Below are 20,734 nucleotides of genomic sequence, written 5' to 3'. Positions count from 1 at the left end.
TGAAAAGTGGTTTTTCCACACTAATACAAGTGCAAAAGTGGTTTCCGGCACCAACACAAGTGCGAAAAGTGGTTTTTCAACACTAACGGAAGTGCGAAAAGTGGTTTTTCAACACTAACACAAGTGCGAAAAGTGGTTTTTCCACACTAATACAAGTGCAAAAGTGGTTTCCTGCACCAACACAAGTGCGAAAAGTGGTTTTTCAACACTAACACAAATGCGAAAAGTGGTTTTTCAACACTATCACAAGTGCAAAAAGTGTTTTTTCCACACTAATACAAGGGCGAAAAGTGGTTTTTCAACACTAACACAAGTGCGAATGGTGGTTTTTCCACACTAATACAAGTGCAAAAGTGGTTTCCTGCACCAAAACAAGTGCGAAAAGTGGTTTTTCAACACTAACACAAGTGCGAAAAGTGGTTTTTCAACACTATCACAAGTGCAAAAAGAGTTTTTTCCACACTAATACAAGTGCAAAAGTGGTTTCCTGCACCAACACATGTGCGAAAAGTAGTTTTTCAACACTAACACAAGTGCGAAAAGTGGTTTTTCAACACTATCACAAGTGCAAAAAGTGTTTTTTCCCCACTAATACAAGTGCAAAAGTGGTTTCCTGCACCAACACAAGTGTGAAAAGTGGTTTTTCAACACTAACACAAGTGCGAAAAGTGGTTTTTCAACACTAACACAAGTGCGAAAAGTGGTTTTCCACACTAATACAAGTGCAAAAGTGGTTTCCTGCACCAACACAAGTGCGAAAAGCGGTTTTTCAACACTAACACAAGTGCAAAAAGTGTTTTTTCAACACTAACACAAGTGCGAAAAGTGGTTTTTCAACACTAACACAAGTGCGAAAAGTGGTTTTTCCACACTAATACAAGTGCAAAAGTGGTTTCCTGCACCAACACAAGTGTGAAAAGTGGTTTTTCAACACTAACACAAGTGCGAAAAGTGGTTTTTCCACACTAATACAAGTGCAAAAGTGGTTTCCTGCACCAACACAAGTGCGAAAAGTGGTTTTCCACACTAATACAAGTGCAAAAGTGGTTTCCTGCACCAACACAAGTGCGAAAAGCGGTTTTTCAACACTAACACAAGTTTAAAAAGTGGTTTTTCAACACTAACACAAGTGCGAAAAGTGGTTTTTCAACACTAACACAAGTGCGAAAAGTGGTTTTTTCACACTAATACAAGTGCAAAAGTGGTTTCCTGCACCAACACAAGTGTGAAAAGTGGTTTTTCAACACTAACACAAGTGCGAAAAGTGGTTTTTCCACACTAATACAAGTACAAGAGTGGTTTCCTGCACCAACACAAGTGCGAAAAGTGGTTTTTCAACACTAACACAAGTGCGAAAAGTGGTTTTTCAACACTATCACAAGTGCAAAAAGTGTTTTTTCCACACTAATACAAGGGCGAAAAGTGGTTTTTCAACACTAACACAAGTGCGAAAAGTGGTTTTTCCACACTAATACAAGTGCAAAAGTGGTTTCCTGCACCAACACAAGTGCGAAAAGTGGTTTTTCAACACTAACGCACGTGCAAAAAGTTGTTTTCAACACTAGCACAAGTGCGGAAAGTGGTTTTGCAACATTAGCACAAGTGTAGAACGTGGTTTTCAACACGAGTGCAAGTGTGGAAAGTGGTTTTCAACGCCAGCACAAGTACGGAAAGTGGATTTGCAACACTAACACAAGTGCAAAAAGTGGTTTTCAACACTAACACAAGTGCGAAAAGTGGTTTTTCAACACTATCACAAGTGCAAAAAGTCGTTTTTCAACACTATCACAAGTGCAAAAAGTGTTTTTTCCACACTAATACAAGTGCAAAAGTGCTTTCCTGCACCAACACAAGTGCAAAAAGTGGGTTTTCAACACTAACACAAGTGCGAAAAGTGTTTTTTCCACACTAATACAAGTGCAAAAGTGGTTTTTCAACACTAACACAAGTGCGAAAAGTGGTTTTTCAACACGAACACAAGTGCGAAAATTGGTTTTTCAACTTTAACACAAGTGCGAAAAGTGGTTTTTCCATACTAATACAAGTGCAAAAATGGTTTCCTGCACGAACACAAGTGCGAAAAGTGGTTTTTCAACATAACACAAGTGCGAAAAGTGGTTTTTCAACACTAATACAAGTGCAAAAAGTGGTTTTTCAACACTAACACAAGTGCGAAAAGTGGTTTTTCAACACTAACACAAGTGCGAAAAGTGGTTTTTCAACACTAACACAAGTACGAAAAGTGATTTTTCCACACTAATACAAGTGCAAAAGTGGTTTCCTGCACCAACACAAGTGCGAAAAGTGGTTTTTCAACACTAACACAAGTGCGAAAAGTGGTTTTTCAACACTAACACAAGTGCGAAAAGTGTATTTTCCACACTAATACAAGTGCAAAAGTGGTTTCCTGCACCAACACAAGTGCGAAAAGTGGTTTTTCAACACTAACACAAGTGCGAAAAGTGTTTTTTCAACACTAACACAACTGCAAAAAGTGGTTTTTCAACACTAACACAAGTGCAAAAAGTGTTTTTTCCACACTAATACAAGTGCAAAAGTGGTTTTTCAACACTAACACAAGTGCGAAAAGTGGTTTTTCAACACTAACACAAGTGTGAAAGGTGTATTTTCCACACTAAAACAAGTGCAAAAGTGGTTTCCTGCACCAACACAAGTGCGAAAAGTGGTTTTTCAACACTAACACAAGTGCGAAAAGTGTTTTTTCAACACTAACACAACTGCAAAAAGTGGTTTTTCAACACTAACACAAGTGCAAAAAGTGTTTTTTCCACACTAATACAAGTGCAAAAGTGGTTTTTCAACACTAACACAAGTGCGAAAAGTGGTTTTTCAACACTAACACAAGTGCGAAAAGTGGTTTTTCAACACTAACACAAGTGCGAAAAGTGGTTTTTCAACACTAACACAAGTGTGAAAGGTGTATTTTCCACACTAAAACAAGTGCAAAAGTGGTTTCCTGCACCAACACAAGTGCGAAAAGTGGTTTTTCAACACTAACACAAGTGCGAAAAGTGTATTTTCCACACTAATACAAGTGCAAAAGTGGTTTCCTGCACCAACACAAGTGCGAAAAGTGGTTTTTCAACACTAACACAAGTGCGAATAGTGGTTTTTCAACACTAACACAAGTGCGAAAAGTGGTTTTTCAACACTAACACAAGTGTGAAAGGTGTATTTTCCACACTAATACAAGTGCAAAAGTGGTTTCCTGCACCAACACAAGTGCGAAAAGTGGTTTTTCAACACTAACACAAGTGCGAAAAGTGGTTTTTCAACACTAACACAAGTGCGAAAAGTGGTTTTTCAACACTAACACAAGTGCAAAAAGTGTTTTTTCCACACTAATACAAGTGCAAAAGTGGTTTCCTGCACCAACTCAAGTGCGAAAAGTGGTTTTTCAACACTAACACAAGTGCGAAAAGTGGCTTTTCAACACTAACACAAGTGTGAAAAGTGGTTTTTCAACACTAACACAAGTGCGAAAAGTGGTTTTTCAACACTAACACAAGTGCGAAAAGTGGTTTTTCCACACTAATACAAGTGCAAAAGTGGTTTCCTGCACCAACACAAGTGCAAAAAGTGTTTTTTCCACACTAATACAAGTGCAAAAGTGGTTTCCTGCACCAACATAAGTGCGAAAAGTGGTTTTTCAACACTAAGACAAGTGCGAAAAGTGGTTTTTCAACACTAACGCAAGTGCGAAAAGTGGTTTTTCAACACTAACACAAGTGCGAAAAGTGTATTTTCCACACTAATACAAGTGCAAAAGTGGTTTCCTGCACCAACACAAGTGCGAAAAGTGGTTTTTCAACACTAACACAGGTGCGAAAAGTGGTTTTTCAACACTAACACAAGTGCGAAAAGTGGATTTTCAACACTAACACAAGTGCGAAAAGTGGTTTTTCAACACTAACACAAGTGCGAAAAGTGTTTTTTCCACACTAATACAAGTGCAAAAGTGGTTTCCTGCACCAACACAAGTGCGAAAAGTGGTTTTTCAACACTAACACAAGTGCGAAAAGTGGTTTTTCAACACTAACACAAGTGCAAAAAGTGTTTTTTCCACACTAATACAAGTGCAAAAGTGGTTTCCTGCACCAACACAAGTGCGAAAAGTGGTTTTTCAACACTAACACAAGTGCGAAAAGTGGCTTTTCAACACTAACACAAGTGCGAAAAGTGGTTTTTCTACACTAACACAAGTGCGAAAAGTGGTTTTTCAACACTAACACAAGTGCGAAAAGTGGTTTTTCAACACTAACACAAGTGCGAAAAGTGGTTTTTCAACACTAACACAAGTGCGAAAAGTGATTTTTCCACACTAATACAAGTGCAAAAGTGGTTTCCTGCACCAACACAAGTGCGAAAAGTGGTTTTCAACACTAACACAAGTGCGAAAAGTGGTTTTTCAACACTAACACAAGTGCGAAAAGTGGTTTTTCAACACGAACACAAGTGCGAAAAGTGGTTTGTCAACACTAACACAAGTGCGAAAAGTGGTTTTTCCACACTAATACAAGTGCAAAAGTGGTTTCCTGCACCAACACAAGTGCGAAAAGTGGTTTTTCAACACTAACACAAGTGCGAAAAGTGGTTTTTCAACACTAACAAGTGCGAAAAGTGGTTTTTCAACACTAACACAAGTGCGAAAAGTGGTTTTTCAACACTAACACAAGTGCGAAAAGTGGTTTTTCCACACTAATACAAGTGCAAAAGTGGTTTCCTGCACCAACACAAGTGCGAAAAGTGGTTTTTCAACACTAACACAAGTGCGAAAAGTGGTTTTTCAACACTAACACAAGTGCGAAAAGTGTATTTTCCACACTAATACAAGTGCAAAAGTGGTTTCCTGCACCAACACAAGTGCGAAAAGTGGTTTTTCAACACTAACACAAGTGCGAAAAGTGGTTTTTCCACACTAATACAAGTGCAAAAGTGGTTTCCTGCACCAACACAAGTGCAAAAAGTGTTTTTTCCACACTAATACAAGTGCAAAAGTGGTTTCCTGCACCAACACAAGTGCGAAAAGTGGTTTTTCAACACTAACACAAGTGCGAAAAGTGGATTTTCAACACTAACACAAGTGCGAAAAGTGGTTTTTCAACACTAACACAAGTGTGAAAAGTGGTTTTTCAACACTAACACAAGTGCGAAAAGTGTATTTTCCACACTAATACAAGTGCAAAAGTGGTTTCCTGCACCAACACAAGTGCGAAAAGTGGTTTTTCAACACTAACACAAGTGCGAAAAGTGGATTTTCAACACTAACACAAGTGCGAAAAGTGGTTTTTCAACACTAACACAAGTGTGAAAAGTGGTTTTTCAACACTAACACAAGTGCGAAAAGTGTATTTTCCACACTAATACAAGTGCAAAAGTGGTTTCCTGCACCAACACAAGTGCGAAAAGTGGTTTTTCAACACTAACACAAGTGCTAAAAGTGGTTTTTCAACACTAAACCAAGTGCGAAAAGTGGTTTTTCAACACTAACACAAGTGTGAAAAGTGGTTTTTCAACACTAACACAAGTGCGAAAAGTGTATTTTCCACACTAATACAAGTGCAAAAGTGGTTTCCTGCACCAACACAAGTGCGAAAAGTGGTTTTTCAACACTAACACAAGTGCGAAAAGTGGTTTTTCAACACCAACACATGTGCGAAAAGTGGTTTTTCAACACTAACACAAGTGCGAAAAGTGGTTTTTCAACACTAACACAAGTGCGAAAAGTGGTTTTTCAACACTAATACAAGTGCGAAAAGTGGTTTTTCAACACTAACACAAGTGCGAAAAGTGGTTTTTCAACACTAACACAAGTGCGAAAAGTGTATTTTCCACACTAATACAAGTGCAAAAGTGGTTTCCTGCACCAACACAAGTGCGAAAAGTGGTTTTTCAACACTAACACAAGTGCGAAAAGTGGTTTTTCAACACTAACACAAGTGCGAAAAGTGGTTTTTCAACACTAACACAAGTGCGAAAAGTGGTTTTTCCACACTAATACAAGTGCAAAAGTGGTTTCCTGCACCAACACAAGTGCGAAAAGTGGTTTTTCAACACTAACACAAGTGCGAAAAGTGGTTTTTCAACACTAACACAAGTGCGAAAAGTGTATTTTCCACACTAATACAAGTGCAAAAGTGGTTTCCTGCACCAACACAAGTGCGAAAAGTGGTTTTTCAACATAACACAAGTGCGAAAAGTGGTTTTTCAACACTAATACAAGTGCAAAAAGTGGTTTTTCAACACTAACACAAGTGCGAAAAGTGGTTTTTCAACACTAACACAAGTGCGAAAAGTGGTTTTTCAACACTAACACAAGTGCGAAAAGTGATTTTTCCACACTAATACAAGTGCAAAAGTGGTTTCCTGCACCAACACAATTGCGAAAAGTGGTTTTTCAACACTAACACAAGTGCAAAAAGTGGTTTTTCAACACTAACACAAGTACGAAAAGTGGTTTTTCAACACCAACACAAGTGTGAAAAGTGGTTTTTCAACACTAACACAAGTGCGAAAAGTGTTTTTTCAACACTAACACAAGTGCGAAAAGTGGTTTTTCCACACTATTACAAGTGCAAAAGTGGTTTCCTGCACCAACACAAGTGCGAAAAGTGGTTTTTCAACACTAACAGGAGTGCGAAAAGTGTTTTTTCAACACTAACACAAGTGCGAAAAGTGGTTTTTCCACACTAATACAAGTGCAAAAGTGGTTTCCTGCACCAACACAGGTGTGAAAAGTGGTTTTTCAACACTAACACAAGTGCGAAAAGTGGTTTTTCAACACTAACACAAGTGTGAAAAGTGGTTTTTCCACACTAATACAAGTGCAAAAGTGGTTTCCAGCACCAACACAAGTGCGAAAAATGGTTTTTCAACACTAACGGAAGTGCGAAAAGTGGTTTTTCAACACTAACACAAGTGCGAAAAGTGGTTTTTCCACACTAATACAAGTGCAAAAGTGGTTTCCTGCACCAACACAAGTGCGAAAAGTGGTTTTTCAACACTAACACAAATGCGAAAAGTGGTTTTTCAACACTATCACAAGTGCAAAAAGTGTTTTTTCCACACTAATACAAGGGCGAAAAGTGGTTTTTCAACACTAACACAAGTGCGAATGGTGGTTTTTCCACACTAATACAAGTGCAAAAGTGGTTTCCTGCACCAAAACAACAAGTGCGAAAAGTGGTTTTTCAACACTATCACAAGTGCAAAAAGTGTTTTTTCCACACTAATACAAGTGCAAAAGTGGTTTTTCAACACTAACACAAGTGCGAAAAGTGGTTTTTCCACACTAATACAAGTGCAAAAGTGGTTTCCTGCACCAACACAAGTGCGAAAAGTGGTTTTTCAACACTAACACAAGTGCGAAAAGTGGTTTTTCAACACTATCACAAGTGCAAAAAGAGTTTTTTCCACACTAATACAAGTGCAAAAGTGGTTTCCTGCACCAACACATGTGCGAAAAGTAGTTTTTCAACACTAACACAAGTGCAAAAAGTGGTTTTTCCACACTAATACAAGTGCAAAAGTGGTTTCCTGCACCAACACAAGTGCGAAAAGTGGTTTTCCTCACTAATACAAGTGCAAAAGTGGTTTCCTGCACCAACACAAGTGCGAAAAGCGGTTTTTCAACACTAACACAAGTGCAAAAAGTGGTTTTTCAACACTAACACAAGTGCGAAAAGTGGTTTTTCCACACTAATACAAGTGCAAAAGTGGTTTCCTGCACCAACACAAGTGCGAAAAGTGGTTTTTCAACACTAACGCACGTGCAAAAAGTTGTTTTCAACACTAGCACAAGTGCGGAAAGTGGTTTTGCAACATTAGCACAAGTGTAGAACGTGGTTTTCAACACTAGTGCAAGTGTGGAAAGTGGTTTTCAACGCCAGCACAAGTACGGAAAGTGGATTTGCAACACTAACACAAGTGCAAAAAGTGGTTTTCAACACTAGCACGAGTGCGGAAAGTGGTTTTCAATGCCAGCACAAGTGTGGAAATTGGTTTTGCAACACTAAGACAAGTGCAAAAGTGGTTTTTCAACACTAACACAAGTGCGAAAAGTGGTTTTTCCACACTAATACAAGTGCAAAAGTGGTTTCCTGCACCAACGCAAGTGCGAAAAGTGGTTTTTCAACACCAACACAAGTGCGAAAAGTGGTTTTTCAACACTATCACAAGTGCAAAAAGAGTTTTTTCCACACTAATACAAGTGCAAAAGTGGTTTCCTGCACCAACACATGTGCGAAAAGTCGTTTTTCAACACTAACACAAGTGCGAAAAGTGGTTTTTCAACACTATCACAAGTGAAAAAAGTGTTTTTTCCACACTAATACAAGTGCAAAAGTGGTTTCCTGCACAAGTGCGAAAAGTAGTTTTTCAACACTAACACAAGTGCGAAAAGTGGTTTTTCAACACTAACACAAGTGCGAAAAGTGGTTTTTTCCACACTAATAAAAGTGCAAAAGTGGTTTCCTGCACCAACACAAGTGCGAAAAGTGGTTTTTCAACACTAACACAAGTGCGAAAAGTGGTTTTTCAACACTAACACAAGTGCGAAAAGTGGTTTTTCAACACTAACACAAGTGTGAAAAGTGGTTTTTCCACACTAATACAATTGCGAAAAGTGGTTTTTCAATGCCAGCACAAGTGCGGAAAATGGTTTTCCAACACGAGCGCAGGTGCGGAACGTGGTTTTCAACACCAACACATGTGCCAAAAGTGGTTCTGCAACACTAGCTCAGGTGCGGAAAGTGATTTTCAGTGCCAGCACAACTGGGTAAAGTGGTTTTGCAACACTAACACAAGTGCAAAAAGTGGTATTCAATGCCAGCACAAGTGCGGAAAATGGTTTTGCAACACTAACACAAGTGCGAAAAGTTGTTTTTCAACACTAACACAAGTGCGAAAAGTGGTTTTTCAAGTCTAACACAAGTGCGAACAGTGGTTTTTCAACACTAACACAAGTGCGAAAAGTGGTTTTTCAACACCAACACAAGTGCAAAAATTGGTTTGGCAACACTAGCACAAGTGCAAAAAGTTGTTTTCAACACGAACCAAACAGCGAAAAGTTGTTTTCAACACCAGCACAAGTGCGGAAAGTGGTTTTTCAGCACTGGCACAAGTGTAGAACATGGTTTTCAATACGAACGCAGATGCGGAAAATTGGTGTTCAACGCCATCACAAGTGTGTAAAGTGGTTTTGCAACACGAGCTAAAGTGGGGAAAGTGGTTTTCAATGCCAGCACAAGAGCGGAAAGTGGTTTTTGCAACAATAACACAAGTGCGAAAAGTGGTTTTCAACACAAACACACGTGCAAAAAGTTGTTTTCAACACGAGCACAAGTGCGGAAAGTGGTTTTGCAACATTAGCACAAGTGTAGAACGTGGTTTTCAACACGAGCGCAAGTGTGGAAAGTGGTTTTACAACACCAGCTCAAGTGCAGAGAGTGGTTTTCAATGCCAGCACAAGTGCGAAAAGTGGGTTTGAAACACTAACACAAAAGTGGAAAGTGGTTTTGCAACACCAACGCAAGTGGGAAAAGTGGTTTTCAACACCAGCACGAGTGCCGAAAGTTGTTTTCAATGCCAGCACAAGTGTGGAAATTGGTTTTGCAACACGAAGACAAATGCGAAAAGTGGATTTCAACACGATCACGATTGTGGAGAGTGGTTTTCAACACGAGCACAAGAGCAAAAAGTGGTATTCAATGCCAGTGCAAGTGCAGAAATTGGTTCTGCAACACCAGCTCAGGTGTGGAAAGTGGTTTTCAATGACAGCTCAAGTGCGGAAAATGGTTTTGCAACACGAGCGCAGGTGCGGAAAGTGGTTTTCAACGCCAACACATGTGAGAAAAGTGGTTCTGCAACACTACCTCAGGTGCGGAAAGTGGTTTTCAACACCAGCACATGTGTGGAAAGTGGTTTTGCAACAGGAACACAAGTGCAAAAAGTGGTATTCAATGCCAGCACAAGTGCGAAAAGTGGTTTTGCAACACCAATACAAGTGCGAAAAGTTGTTTTCAACACCAGCACAAGTGCGGAAAGTGGTTTTTCAACACGAGCACAAGTGGAGAACGTGGTTTTCAACACGAGCGCAAGTGTGGAAAGTGGGTTTGCAACAACAGCTCAAGTGCGGAGAGTGGTTTTCAACGCCAGCACAAGCGCGAAAAGTGGGTTTGAAACACTAACACAAGAGTGGAACGTGGTTTTGCGACAGTAACACAAGTTTGCGACAGTAACACACACAAAGTTATTTTGTAACACCAACACAAGTGCGAAAAGTGGTTTTCAACACTAGCACCAGTGCTGAAAGTGGTTTTCAATGCCAGCACAAGTGTGGAAATTGGTTTTTCAACACGAACACATGTGCAAAAAGTGGTTTTCAACACTAACACACGTGCAAAAAGTTGTTTTCAACACTCGCACAAGTGCGGAAAGTGGTTTTGCAACATTAGCACCAGTGTAGAACGAGACTTTCAACACGAGTGCAAGTGTGGAAAGTGGTTTTCAACGCCAGCACAAGTACGGATAGTGGTTTTCCAATACTAGCACAAGTGCAAAAAGTGGTTTTCAACACTAACCATAGAGCGAAAAGTTGTTTTCAACACCAGCACAAGTGCGGAAAGTGGTTTTCAACGCCAGCACAAGTGCGGAAAGTGGTTTTGCAACACTAACACGAGTGCGAAAATTGGTTTTGCAACACTAACGCAAGTGCAAAAAGTTGTTTTCAACACTAGCACAAGTGCGGAAAGTGGTTTTGCAACACTAGCACAAGTGTAGAACGTGGTTTTCAACACGAGCGCAAGTGTGGAAAGTGGTTTTTCAACACCAGATCATGTGCGGAGAGTGGTTTTCAACACCAGCACAAGTGCGAAAAGTGGGTTTGAAACACTAACACAAGAGTGGAAAGTGGTTTTGCAACAGTAACATAGTGCGAAAAGATGTTTTGCAACACCAACACAAGTGCGAAAAGTGGTTTTCAACACCAGCACGAGTGCCAAAAGTTGTTTTCAATGCTCGCACAAGTGTGGGAAGTGTTTTTCAACACGAGCGCAAGTGCAAGAATTGTTTTTCAACACTAACATGAGGGTGAAAAGTGGTTTTGCAACACGAACACAAGTGCGAAAATTGGTTTTGCAACACTAACACAGGTGCAAAAAGTGGTTTTCAACACTAACACACGTGCAAAAAGTTGTTTTCAACACTAGCACAAGTGCGGAAAGTGGTTTTGCAACATTAGCACAAGTGTAGAACGTGGTTTTCAACACGAGTGCAAGTGTCGAAAGTGGTTTTCAACGCCAGCACAAGTACGGAAAGTGGTTTTTAACACCAGCAGATGTGCGAAAAGTGGTTTTCAATGCCAGCACAAGTGCTGAAAGGGTGCAATATGAGCACATGTATGAAAAGTTGTTTTCGACACCAGCACAAGTGTGGAAAGTTGTGTTGCAACACTAGCACAAGTGTAGAACGTGGTTTTCAACACGAGCACAAGTGTGGAAAGTGGTTTTGCAACACCAGCTCAAGTGCAGAGAGTGGTTTTCAACTCCAGCACAAGTGCGAAAAGTGGGTTTGAAACACTAACACAAGAGTGGAAAGTGGTTTTGCAACAGTAACACAAGTGCAAAAAGTGGTTTTCAACACGAGCAGAAGTGCGTAAAGTGGTTTTCAACGCCAGCACAAGTGCGGAAAATGGATTTGCAACACGAGCGCAGGTGTGGAAAGTGGTTTTCAACACCAACACATGTGCCAAAAGTGTTTCTGCAACACTAGCTCAGGTGCGGAAAGTGATTTTCAGCGCCAGCACAACTGTGTAAAGTGGTTTTGCAACACTAACACAAGTGCAAAAAGTGGTACTGAATGCCAGCACAAGTGCGGAAAATGGTTTTGCAACACTAGCACAAGTGTAGAACGTGGTTTTCAACACGAGCGCAAGTGTGGAAAGTGGTTTTACAACACCAGCTCAAGTGCAGAGAGTGGTTTTCAATGCCAGCACAATCTGTGGAAATTGGTTTTGCAACACTAAGACAAATGCGAAAAGTGGTTTTCAACACGATCACGATTGCGGAGAGTGGTTTTCAACACGAGCACAAGAGCAAAAAGTGGTATTCAATGCCAGAACAAGTGCGGAAAATGGTTTTGCAACACTAACACAAGCGCGAAAAGGTGTTTTCAACACTAGCACAAGTGTGGAAAATGGTTTTGCAACAATAGCTCAAGTGTGGAAAGTGGTTTTCATCGCCAGCGCAAGTGCATAAAGTGGTTTTGCAATACTAACACAAGTGAGCCAAATGGTTTTGCAACAAAAACACAAGTGCGAAAAGTGGTTTTCAATGCCAGCACAAGTGTGGAAATTGGTTTTGCAACACTAAGACAAGTGCGAATTGTGGATTTCAACACTAGCGCAAGTGCGGAAAATCGTTTCCTATACTAGCATGAGTGCGGAGAGTGGTTTTCAACACTTACACAAGTGTGGGAAGTGTTTTTCAACACGGGCACAAGTGCAAAAAGTGTTTTTCAACACTAACATGAGAGCGAAAAGTGGTTTGGCAACACTAGCACAAGTGCAAAAAGTGGTTTTCAACACTAACCATCGATCGAAAAGTTGTTTTCAACACCAGAACAAGTGCGGAAAGAGGGTTTGAAACACTAACACAAAAATGGAAAGAGGTTTTGCAACAGTAACACAAGTGCGAAAAGTTGTTTTGCAACACCAACACAAGTGCAAAAAGTGGTTTTCAACACGAGCACGAGTGCCGAAAGTTGTTTTCAATGCCAGCACAAGTGTGGAAATTGGTTTTGCAACACTAAGACAAATGCGAAAAGTGGTTTTCAACACGATCACGATTGCAGAGAGTGGTTTTCAACACGAGCACAAGAGCAAAAAGTGGTATTCAATGCCAGAACAAGTGCGGAAAATTGTTTTGCAACACTAACACAAGTTCGAGTTGTGGTTTTGCAACACTAACACAAGTGCAAAAAGTGCTTTTGCAACACGAATACAAGTGCGAAAGGTTGTTTTCAACACTAGCACAAGTGCGGAAAGTGGTTTTGCAACACTAGCACAAGTGTAGAACGTGGTTTTCAACATGAGCGCAAGTGTGGAAAGTGGTTTTCAACGCCATCACAAGTGCGAAAAGTGGGTTTGAAACACTAACACAGGAGTGGAAAGTGGTTTTGCAACAGTAACACAAGTGCGAAAATATGTTTTGCAACACCAACACAAGTGCGAAAAGTGGTTTTCAACACCAGCACGAGTGCCAAAAGTTGTTTTTAATCTCAGCACAAGTGTGGAAATTGGTTTTGCAACACTAAGACAAATGCGAGTTGTGGTTTTCAACACGAGGGCAAGCGCAGAAAGTGGTTTCCAACACAAGCATGAGTGCGGAGAGTGGTTATCAACACTATCGCAAGTGTGGGAAGTGTTTTTCAACACGAGTGCAAGTGCAAAAAGTGTTTTTCAACACTAACATGAGGGTGAAAAGTGGTTTTGCAACACTAACACAAGTGCGAAAATTGGTTTTGCAACACTATCACAAGTGCAAAAAGTTGTTTTCAACACTAGCACAAGTGCGGAAAGTGGTTTTGCAACATTAGCACAAGTGTAGAATGTGGTTTTTAACATGAGTGCAAGTGTGGAAAGTGGTTTTCAACGCCAGCACAAGTACGGAAAGTGGTTTTGCAATACTAACACATGTGTGAAAAGTGGTTTTCAACACCAGCACGAGTGCGGAGAGTGGTTATCAACACTATCGCAAGTGTGGGAAGTGTTTTTCAACACGAGCGCAAGTGCAAAAAGTGTTTTTCAACACTAACATGAGGGTGAAAAGTGGTTTTGCAACACTAACACGAGTGCGAAAATGGGTTTTGCAACACTAACGCAAGTGCAAAAAGTTGTTTTCAACACTAGCACAAGTGCGGAAAGTGGTTTTGCAACACTAGCACAAGTGTAGAACGTGGTTTTCAACACGAGCGCAAGTGTGGAAAGTGGTTTTTCAACACCAGATCATGTGCGGAGAGTGGTTTTCAATGCCAGCACAAGTGCGAAAAGTGGGTTTGAAACACTAACACAAGAGTGGAAAGTTGTTTTGCAACAGTAACATAGTGCGAAAAGATGTTTTGCAACACCAACACAAGTGCGAAAAGTGGTTTTCAACACCAGCACGAGTGCCAAAAGTTGTTTTCAATGCCAGCACAAGTGTGGAAATTGGTTTTGCAACACTAAGACAAATGCGAGTTGTGGTTTCCAACACAAGCATGAGTGCGGAGAGTGGTTATCAACAATATCACAAGTGTGGGAAGTGTTTTTCAACACGAGCGCAAGTGCAAAAAGTGTTTTTCAACACTAACATGAGGGTGAAAAGTGGTTTTGCAACACGAACACAAGTGCGAAAATTGGTTTTGCAACACCAACAAAAGTGCGAAAAGTGGTTTTCAACACGAGCACGAGTGTCGAAAGTTGTTTTCAATGCCAGCACAAGTGTGGAAATTGGTTTTGCAACACTAAGACAAATGCGAAAAGCGGTTTTCAACACGATCATGATTGCGGAGAGTGGTTTTCAACACGAGCACAAGAGCAAAAAGTGGTATTCAATGCCAGAACAAGTGCAGAAAATGGTTTTGCAACACTAACACAAGTTCGAATTGTGGTTTTGCAACACTAACACAAGTGCGAAAAGTGGTTTTGTAACACTAATACAAGTGCGAAAAGTTGTTTTCAACACTAGCACAAATGCGGAAAGTGGTTTTGCAACACCAACACAAGTGCAGAATGTGGTTTTCAACATGAGCGCAAGTGTGGAAAGTGGTTCTCAATGCCAGCACAAGTGCAAAAAGATGTTTTGCAGCACCAACACAAGTGCGAAAAGTGGTTTTTAACACCAGCACGAGTGCCAAAAGTTGTTTTCAATGCCAGCACAAGTGTGGAAATTGGTTTTGCAACACTAAGACAAGTGCGAGTTGTGGTTTTCAACACGACCGCAAGTGCAGAAAGTGGTTTCCAACACAAGCATGACTGCGGAGAGTGGTCATCAACACTATCGCAAGTGTGGGAAGTGTTTTTCAACATGAGCGCAAGTGCAAAAAGTGTTTTTTAACACTAACATGAGGGTGAAAAGTGGTTTTGCAACACTAACACAAGTGCGAAAATTGGTTTTGCAACACTAACACAAGTGCAAAAAGTGGTTTTCAACACTAACACAAGTGCGGAAAGTGGTTTTGCAACATTAGCACAAGTGTAGAATGTGGTTTTTAACATGAGTGCAAGTGTGGAAAGTGGTTTTCAATGCCAGCACTAGCATGGAAAGTGGTTTTGCAATCCTAGCACATGTGTGAAAAGTGGTTTTCAACGCCAGCACAAGTGTGGAAAGTGGTTTTGCAACACTAGCTCAAGTGCGGAAAGTGATTTTCATCGCCAGCACAAGTGCATAAAGTGGTTTTGCAACACTAACACATGTGCGAAAAGTGGTTCTGCAACACTAGCTCAAGTGCGGAAAATGGTATTCAATGCCAGCACAAGGGCGGAAAATGGTTTTGCAACACTAACACAAGTTCGAATTGTGGTTTTGCAACACTAACACAAGTGCGAAAAGTTGTTTTCAACACCAGCACAAGTGGGGAAAGTGGTTTTGCAACACGAGCACAAGTGGAGAACGTGGTTTTCAACACGAGCGCAAGTGTGGAAAGTGGGTTTGCAACAACAGCTCAAGTGCGGAGAGTGGTTTTCAACGCCAGCACAAGCGCGAAAAGTGGGTTTGAAACACTAACACAAGAGTGGAACGTGGTTTTGCGACAGTAACACAAGTTTGCGACAGTAACACACACAAAGTTATTTTGTAACACCAACACAAGTGCGAAAAGTGGTTTTCAACACTAGCACCAGTGCCGAAAGTGGTTTTCAATGCCAGCACAAGTGTGGAAATTGGTTTTTCAACACAAACACATGTGCAAAAAGTGGTTTTCAACACTAACACTAACAATGCACTTGCACTCGTGCTTTCTCACGTGCAAAAAGTTGTTTTCAACACTCGCACAAGTGCGGAAAGTGGTTTTGCAACATTAGCACCAGTGTAGAACGAGACTTTCAACACGAGTGCAAGTGTGGAAAGTGGTTTTCAACGCCAGCACAAGTACGGATAGTGGTTTTCCAATACTAGCACAAGTGCAAAAAGTGGTTTTCAACACTAACCATAGAGCGAAAAGTTGTTTTCAACACCAGAACAAGTGCGGAAAGAGGGTTTGAAACACTAACACAAAAATGGAAAGAGGTTTTGCAACAGTAACACAAGTGCGAAAAGTTGTTTTGCAACACCAACACAAGTGCAAAAAGTGGTTTTCAACACGAGCACGAGTGCCGAAAGTTGTTTTCAATGCCAGCACAAGTGTGGAAATTGGTTTTGCAACACTAAGACAAATGCGAAAAGTGGTTTTCAACACGATCACGATTGCAGAGAGTGGTTTTCAACACGAGCACAAGAGCAAAAAGTGGTATTCAATGCCAGAACAAGTGCGGAAAATTGTTTTGCAACACTAACACAAGTTCGAGTTGTGGTTTTGCAACACTAACACAAGTGCAAAAAGTGCTTTTGCAACACGAATACAAGTGCGAAAGGTTGTTTTCAACACTAGCACAAGTGCGGAAAGTGGTTTTGCAACACTAGCACAAGTGTAGAACGTGGTTTTCAACATGAGCGCAAGTGTGGAAAGTGGTTTTCAACGCCATCACAAGTGCGAAAAGTGGGTTTGAAACACTAACACAGGAGTGGAAAGTGGTTTTGCAACAGTAACACAAGTGCGAAAATATGTTTTGCAACACCAACACAAGTGCGAAAAGTGGTTTTCAACACCAGCACAAGTGCGGAAAGTGGTTTTGCAACACTAGCAAAAGTGTAGAACGTGGTTTTCAACACGAGCGCAAGTGTGGAAAGTGGTTTTTCAACACCAGATCATGTGCGGAGAGTGGTTTTCAACGCCAGCACAAGTGCGAAAAGTGGGTTTGAAACACTAACACAAGAGTGGAAAGTGGTTTTGCAACAGTAACATAGTGCGAAAAGATGTTTTGCAACACCAACACAAGTGCGAAAAGTGGTTTTCAACACCAGCACGAGTGCCAAAAGTTGTTTTCAATGCCAGCACAAGTGTGGAAATTGGTTTTGCAACACTAAGACAAATGCGAGTTGTGGTTTCCAACACAAGCATGAGTGCGGAGAGTGGTTATCAACAATATCACAAGTGTGGGAAGTGTTTTTCAACACGAGCGCAAGTGCAAGAAGTGTTTTTCAACACTAACATGAGGGTGAAAAGTGGTTTTGCAACACGAACACAAGTGCGAAAATTGGTTTTGCAACACTAACACAGGTGCAAAAAGTGGTTTTCAACACTAACACACGTGCAAAAAGTTGTTTTCAACACTAGCACAAGTGCGGAAAGTGGTTTTGCAACATTAGCACAAGTGTAGAACGTGGTTTTCAACACGAGTGCAAGTGTCGAAAGTGGTTTTCAACGCCAGCACAAGTACGGAAAGTGGTTTTTAACACTAGCCGATGTGCGAAAAGTGGTTTTCAATGCCAGCACAAGTGCTGAAGGTGGTTTTGCAATATGGGCACATGTATGAAAAGTTGTTTTCGACACCAGCACAAGTGTGGAAAGTTGTGTTGCAACACTAGCACAAGTGTAGAACGTGGTTTTCAACACGAGCACAAGTGTGGAAAGTGGATTTGCAACACCAGCTCAAGTGCAGAGAGTGGTTTTCAACTCCAGCACAAGTGCGAAAAGTGGGTTTGAAACACTAACACAAGAGTGGAAAGTGGTTTTGCAACAGTAACACAAGTGCAAAAAGTGGTTTTCAACACGAGCAGAAGTGCGTAAAGTGGTTTTCAACGCCAGCACAAGTGCATAAAGTGGTTTTGTAACACTAACACAAGTGAGACAAGTGGTTTTGCAACAAAAACACAAGTGCGAAAAGTGGTTTTCAATGCCAGCATTAGTGTGGAAAGTGGTTTTTCAACAGTAACACAAGTGCAAAAAGTGGTTTTCAACACCAGCACGAGTGCGGAAAGTGGTTTTCAATGCCAGCACAAGTGCGGAAAATGGATTTGCAACACGAGCGCAGGTGCGGAAAGTGGTTTTCAACACCAACACATGTGCCAAAAGTGTTTCTGCAACACCAGCTCAGGTGCGGAAAGTGATTTTCAGCGCCAGCACAACTGTGTAAAGTGGTTTTGCAACACTAACACAAGTGCAAAAAGTGGTATTCAATGCCAGCACAAGTGCGGAAAATGGTTTTGCAACACTAGCGCAAGTGTAGAACGTGGTTTTCAACACGAGCGCAAGTGTGGAAAGTGGTTTTACGACACCAGCTCAAGTGCAGAGAGTGGTTTTCAATGCCAGCACAATCTGTGGAAATTGGTTTTGCAACACTAAGACAAATGCGAAAAGTGGTTTTCAACACGATCACGATTGCGGAGAGTGGTTTTCAACACGAGCACAAGAGCAAAAAGTGGTATTCAATGCCAGAACAAGTGCGGAAAATGGTTTTGCAACACTAACACAAGTGCGAAAAGGTGTTTTCAACACTAGCACAAGTGTGGAAAATGGTTTTGCAACACTAGCTCAAGTGCGGAAAGTGGTTTTCATCGCCAGCGCAAGTGCATAAAGTGGTTTTGCAATACTAACACAGGTGATACAAATGGTTTTGCAACAAAAACACAAGTGCGAAAAGTGGTTTTCAATGCCAGCACAAGTGTGGAAATTGGTTTTGCAACACTAAGACAAGTGCGAATTGTGGATTTCAACACTAGCGCAAGTGCGGAAAATCGTTTCCTATACTAGCATGAGTGCGGAGAGTGGTTTTCAACACTTACACAAGTGTGGGAAGTGTTTTTCAACACGGGCACAAGTGCAAAAAGTGTTTTTCAACACTAACAGGAGAGCGAAAAGTGGTTTGGCAACACTAGCACAAGTGCAAAAAGTGGTTTTCAACACTAACCATAGATCGAAAAGTTGTTTTCAACACCAGAACAAGTGCGGAAAGAGGGTTTGAAACACTAACACAAAAATGGAAAGTGGTTTTGCAACAGTAACACAAGTGCGAAAAGTTGTTTTGCAACACCAACACAAGTGTGAAAAGTGGTTTTCAACACGAGCACGAGTGCCGAAAGTTGTTTTCAATGCCAGCACAAGTGTGGAAATTGGTTTTGCAACACTAAGACAAATGCGAAAAGTGGTTTTCAACACGATCACGATTGCAGAGAGTGGTTTTCAACACGAGCACAAGAGCAAAAAGTGGTATTCAATGCCAGAACAAGTGCGGAAAATTGTTTTGCAACACTAATACAAGTTCGAGTTGTGGTTTTGCAACACTAACACAAGTGCAAAAAGTGGTTTTGCAACACGAATACAAGTGCGAAAGGTTGTTTTCAACACTAGCACAAGTGCGGAAAGTGGTTTTGCAACACTAGCACAAGTGTAGAACGTGGTTTTCAACATGAGCGCAAGTGTGGAAAGTGGTTTTCAACGCCATCACAAGTGCGAAAAGTGGGTTTGAAACACTAACACAGGAGTGGAAAGTGGTTTTGCAACAGTAACACAAGTGCGAAAAGTGGTTTTCAACACCAGCACGAGTGCCAAAAGTTGTTTTTAATCTCAGCACAAGTGTGGAAATTGGTTTTGCAACACTAAGACAAATGCGAGTTGTGGTTTTCAACACGAGGGCAAGCGCGGAAAGTGGTTTCCAACACAAGCATGAGTGCGCAGAGTGGTTATCAACACTATCGCAAATGTGGGAAGTGTTTTTCAACACGAGCGCAAGTGCAAAAAGTGTTTTTCAACACTAACATGAGGGTGAAAAGTGGTTTTGCAACACTAACACAAGTGCGAAAATTGGTTTTGCAACACTATCACAAATGCAAAAAGTTGTTTTCAACACTAGCACAAGTGCGGAAAGTGGTTTTGCAACATTAGCACAAGTGTAGAATGTGGTTTTTAACATGAGTGCAAGTGTGGAAAGTGGTTTTCAACGCCAGCACAAGTACGGAAAGTGGTTTTGCAATACTAACACATGTGTGAAAAGTGGTTTTCAACACCAGCACGAGTGCGGAGAGTGGTTATCAACACTATCGCAAGTGTGGGAAGTGTTTTCAACATGAGCGCAAGTGGAAAAAGTGTTTTTCAACACTAACATGAGGGTGAAAAGTGGTTTTGCAACACTAACACGAGTGCGAAAAATTGGTTTTGCAACACTAACGCAAGTGCAAAAAGTTGTTTTCAACACTAGCACAAGTGCGGAAAGTGGTTTTGCAATACTAGCACAAGTGTAGAACGTGGTTTTCAACACGAGCGCAAGTGTGGAAAGTGGTTTTTCAACACCAGATCATGTGCGGAGAGTGGTTTTCAACGCCAGCACAAGTGCGAAAAGTGGGTTTGAAACACTAACACAAGAGTGGAAAGTTGTTTTGCAACAGTAACATAGTGCGAAAAGATGTTTTGCAACACCAACACAAGTGCGAAAAGTGGTTTTCAACACCAGCACGAGTGCCAAAAGTTGTTTTCAATGCCAGCACAAGTGTGGAAATTGGTTTTGCAACACTAAGACAAATGCGAGTTGTGGTTTCCAACACAAGCATGATTGCGGAGAGTGGTTATCAACAATATCACAATTGTGGGAAGTGTTTTTCAACACGAGCGCAAGTGCAAAAAGTGTTTTTCAACACTAACATGA

The sequence above is a fragment of the Myxine glutinosa genome, chromosome 6 (assembly GCF_964187855.1).
Source record: "Myxine glutinosa chromosome 6, kmMyxGlut1.1, whole genome shotgun sequence".
NCBI classification, from domain to species: Eukaryota; Metazoa; Chordata; class Myxini; order Myxiniformes; family Myxinidae; genus Myxine; species Myxine glutinosa.
This window is presented reverse-complemented; position numbering follows the sequence as displayed.